Source organism: Semicossyphus pulcher, unplaced genomic scaffold, assembly GCF_022749685.1.
Source record: "Semicossyphus pulcher isolate SPU_LCO1_2020_fin unplaced genomic scaffold, fSemPul1.0.p SCAF_4, whole genome shotgun sequence".
Classification (NCBI taxonomy): Eukaryota; Metazoa; Chordata; class Actinopteri; order Labriformes; family Labridae; genus Semicossyphus; species Semicossyphus pulcher.
In genome coordinates, this window is record NW_027211715.1 from 25,250,160 (window position 1) to 25,255,509 (window position 5,350).

At 38.4% G+C, this 5,350-nt stretch overlaps 1 long non-coding RNA gene across 1 annotated transcript; it reads right to left on the reverse strand.

Annotated features, from left to right (window-relative positions):
- Positions 1–2,081: 2,081 nt before the first annotated feature.
- On the reverse strand, positions 2,082–2,881 carry LOC138607945 (uncharacterized). The gene is made up of 3 exons (XR_011309400.1): positions 2,753–2,881; positions 2,309–2,584; positions 2,082–2,230 (listed from the first exon to the last, which is right to left on the reverse strand). It is a non-coding gene; the product is annotated as an uncharacterized lncRNA (long non-coding RNA).
- Between the last annotated feature and the right edge of the window lie 2,469 nt (positions 2,882–5,350).

Consider the following 5,350-nt stretch of genomic DNA (forward strand, 5'->3'; position numbering starts at 1 on the left):
TAACAGAGACTGTGTAGTGCTGTTGCCATAGAAAGGTAGGATGAATCTCCTTGTGTATATCACTGTGGTGACTTTTATTTAGATTATTTGTGGTTGTTTCATAGTTTTTGTTTGATTTGTTCAGAAGTACAAAATTAATTGTGTTCGCGTTTTACATTTAATAGCGTCCATTTCAATTATATATCTGGCATAATCGAATCTCGTTTTTTTAAGTAAATTTATTTGTTGTTTTTCGTTTTGACCATTTTTTTAGCTCTGCTACAAACAATACAGCCCCCAGTCACAAATCACTGGTGCATCTTCTGCTCAACACCCAGAAATCTAAGCCGCGATGCCTCTGTAAGGTCAGTCATTATCATTCATATGATCCATCTTGTTTGTTGGGTCAAAGTAACTCTGTGTACTCCAAGGATTTATAGGGGGACTTTACCCTCTCTGATGGACCAACCAAGATTTAAAACACATCAGTCACTGAGCGCAGAATTTAGTTCCTTGGTATCACAGCAAATGTAAGGGCTTCTATCCTTGTGCCAAAGGCTTAATCACCATCATTTCTCTCACTTGGTGATAGATAAAGAACTAACAGACGTTTATTCAACTGAATATATTCCAGATTACCATTTTAACCCTGATATTTTAACCGTACTTCAATCAATGACTCAATACTTCACTTTGTATTCTACAAACTTTGACTTGAACTATAACCTCAGGTTATTTACACCTACCATCACTCATGCTAACGTGTTGGCATGTAGCATTGTAGGTCTGTGGGAGACTCAAGTATCAAATGACTTTCAAATGTGACATTTAGAACAAATCAAAAACTGATGAGTGATATGGATTTCTTTGGTTATTGTTGTCTGAGAATATTTTTTGATTATCTTTGTTACTTTATTGTTATACTTATTATTATTATTATTATTGCTACATGTGTGTATATTTTTTTCTAAATTAATTTTTTGCTTTGTTTACAGGCCACTGATGTTTATTGTTTCTGTGTGGAGCCATTTTCACTTCTTTTCTGATCTCAGGTTTGATTTGGTTTGTTGTGTTTATTCATGTTTTAACACTGTTTGATTTTAAAGTGTTTTATGTTAATGTTTTTGTGTGGACCCCAGGAAGACTAGCAACCACTCTGTGCAAGCTAATGGGGATCCAAATAAAGAATAACGTTTATAAAATGTTTAATATAACTTGTTTTACTTACTCCATCCATATGTGGAATTATAACAACTGCAGGCGTAAGAAAACTTTGGATCTTTGGTAACATCTTTACACCTCTGACTGGTCGTGGTCCAACTAAACACAAAGGAAGTGTTGGTCACTCTCTCCTCTGTGATTTCTGTTGTAAGATCTGTAAAAACACATTAGACGTCTGTAACACTCAACTCAACAAATGATGTACTTTCTCAGGATATGAACTTATTTTTTGTCATTGCAGTGAAGTAAAGTGAAACTCAACATACCACAGTCTATGTCGAACTCGATAGTAGTTGTTTTTTTCACAGTAACATTGTTGTGTTTGATCTGACCCGTACAGTTGTAGTCTGTGAAGGGCTCCAGCTCCCACAAACTCCTGGACTCAGAGGCATTGGACTTCTCTGAGGAGACACAAGAACGGCAACATTTCAACAACTGCTGTTTGTGCCTCAGAGCCTGTGAGAGATTATCTTTTGGTTTAAGACAAGATTCAAACATGGACACATGGACACAAAAAGTCTAACATTTAAAAAGTGCACAAAGCAACACCTCCACTTTCCACTTCTCGTCTCTTCACTTACCCAAACACGTGTAATCGACGGTGAGATTCTCACAGTTCGGAGGGAATGTTGCAATAATCTTTGCAGGAAGTCCAGTTGGGATTTCCTGTTTTATTTTGCTGGGATTCAAGAAATCTGTGAAAAAACAACAAACAGTACAAATATTAAACATGATGAAACACGGTCTGTAACACGCAATGGAATATACTGGGTGATTCTTCTGTACATACCGACAGTGATGCTTTTGGTGAAGCTGAAAGTAGAGTTCACACAGTTTCCTGAAGTGAAGGTTGTAGTCAAATCTGTGCAAATGTCGTTGTTACCAGGTTTGATACAGAACACTCTATAATTATCGGGGCATTGCTTAGCTTTCACATTATTGGATGCTGACATTGAAGAGCTGATGTCCCATTCACTCCTGTAACAAACATGATCAGGGAAACAGCTGCCCTCTGTAACGTCTCCATTTTCTGAAACACAAAAGTGATGCACAAACTTAAACTTAGTTCTTCAATTAAAAAAAAGTTAGATGAATTATTTTTACTCACTCATTTCACTTGTGAGTTCAGTCGTTCCTTTTCCAGTGTGGTTACAAGACGTTTCTTTGCCAGTGCTATCAATAAATGCCACGGCGTGCTCATATTTAGTACAGGGCTTCAGGTGTATGATGTTGCGTGTTGAGGTTCGGCTCGAGTGATCAACTTTGGATTTGTCTCCACTCTGAGGTCGGGCCTCTTCGTTGATGTTTATGCTGTAGGAACCACTGGTAGAGCTTGTTATGTCTATCTGGAGGCCAAACTGGATTTTTGAGACGGTGTAAGAACCTGCAGAGAAAATCAACAATACATCTTAGTTTGTATACACCACTGGAAAAAATGAGCAAGAAACACTTTGTACGCTCACTGTTTAAATCTACTGTAGTTGTATTCATTGTAAAGTATGAGTGAGACACTGGAGAGAAGACTGGAGACCTACATAACACTGATACTCACACTGTGGGAGTGATGGAGGAGGTTCAGCGGTGGCTGGAGAACAATCAAACAAGACAAAATATTAGTCTAGACTATAAAACGTTGAAATACTCTTCCAAAGCAACTTGCAAGTGATTGGATTCAATGAACGTCTTTTCCGTGTTAGCAGCTGTTGTCTTTACTTACAAGAACACTGCAGTTTTACCATAGTCTTATATAAGAACTAACAGTGCGCTTGTAATAATCACGATTACACTTCCATCATCACAATGTGCTGCATGTAACATTTTAACACCAACATTGTGGCACTGGGCTGGAATACGAGAAGAGGAATCAGGTGGAGCGTTAGATGTTGATGTGAGTTCAATTACTTCCTGGTTACGGACCTAATGTTGGCTTTCTTTAGCAATGATGCTAACCTCAACAGGGTTGTTTAAAGAGTCGTACTGTTTGACTTCAACTCTAATGAACAGTTTGTGAAGCTCTTGGAGAAACTCGCAGCTTTCGATGAAACCGTCGGACAACAGAAACGAGTTTTCCAAACTCACCAGGAAATGTCTAAGCCCTTTCAAAAAGTTGTCTCATCTAAATCCCAACACCTTCCAACAGAGAGCTGCTGCTGTTTTCTAAGTCTTACTCTTATGCAATAAATTACAGACACCACTTTTTTAGCGTCATGTTAAATACATCCAAATATCATGACAACAGCTCACGGATGATGCATCACTTTGGAATATAACTTAAAATAATAACGTGCATTTACATTGTGTGACTTCATATGAAGGATCTAATTTTGGAAATGTAAATCATGGTCCAGATGTTATGCAGTAAGTTATTGTCAGTTTGCTTGAGCTCAGATTAAAAGCAACTCAATAGAGGAATGAAAGGGAAATACTCAAAGTGAAAGTGTTCATAAAAACTGTGTCTAGGTAAGACTGACTGAAGCCTCGTGTTCCGTGACAAAAGATTAAGGGCAAACCACAAGTTAGGGAATGTTGCAGCACATGGACATAATTGTTCCTTGTTTGTTATGTAGCTTGCTGTTATGTTTCTGCATGTAGTTCACTTTGGATTGTTTGTTGTTTTCTTTTTTTTGAAGTTGTATCTGTAGTCATCCATCTTTTCTTTGTTTGTTCAGCCATAGTAGATTACTGTTTACTCGCAGCACTTGAAGAGACCGGAAAAGCAGCTGCTTAGCTCCGCCTACCCTCTCTGGCAGACCAACCACTGCTGGCTGATGGCAAATTGGGTGATTTTGGGTGACACCCAGTCTGTACCCAGGCTTTCATCAGTGGGCCAGAGGCTCAATCACCATTGTGTTACCTCATTCTGCGATAGATAGAGACGCTGACATTTATTTAAATGAAAATCTTCAACAATATCACTTTAAGAGTGACAAAGTATTTTCTGTCCCTCGTGCACAGAAAACCTTGTTTCCATTCGGAGAGCGTTCTTATCTTTGAAACGTTGCTGCCTTTGTGCTGCTCGGGCAGTAAAGCCATGAAGCAGTTTGAAGAGTGAGTGAGGTAGTGGGAGGCTGAGCTGAAGGTAACACATGTAGAGCACAACAGGCGACAACATAGAATTAAACATTTTATTCATTATAATGACGATGATGTTACTGAATGTAGAATTAATGTTATTGTGTGTATTTCTACTTCTATTTCCATCTTGACCTTGACCTTACTAAAGAGACAAAAGTGTAAATCATTGCAGCTTGTCGTCATGAAGGAGAACAGCATCCTGCTAATAAAAGTACAGCATCGTATTATTGGGTGTATTTCTACTTACTTGCTCTGCCTTGACCTGGACCTTAAAAAAGAGGAAAAAAAACATTTTACACCGTCCCATATCTACATTTACAGAAAACAAGTTTTATCTCTGCTACAGAGTCTTTTCACCACCGCTATTTATAGACATCACATTACGGTCATGGCGGTTTAGATTCAGGCACGTGATATGTGAAGAAGCAGAACAGGGGAAGATGTTAGGCCGGCCTTCTTCATCAATGTGCATGCCCTATTTGCCAACTACACAGCTTGTCATCTAGCTTGTATTGTAAATGTAGCTCGTATTGTAAAATTCAAAATTGATCGCTGACGGGGCCTTCAGTCTCATAGTGAAATCTTGTGGCCCATGAAAGGTTCATGAAAGTGCTGAAAATGCTCCCGTCTGTGCTTAAACAGAAGGAAATGTACACAGTCAAAGCCAAAAGTGTGAATACACATGTGCATTAGTAAAATCATAAATAAAAATACAGGTGCTGAAGGTGATAAATGTCATATCAAAGAATAAAAGTGATGCAGAGGACGGACAGCTAGAACACACAATCACGTTTGGGAGGTTAGAAAGAAACAAATTATGCATATCAGTTAATTTCTGAAGCATCTTACAAGAATCAATAAATTTTCGAACAAAGACAAGCTGCTTGAATTTTAACTCCAAGTGTGGCCGAACGTCACCCAACAGCAACGTGACAGTCGTCCAAGGTGCATGAACGCTGTAAATAAACACCACGTTATTCCACCAAATACTGACTTCTGAACTCGTCCTGAGTTAAAACATTATTGTTCTGTTTGAAATGAACATGAACTTGTTTATTTAGCTTATGGTCTGAAA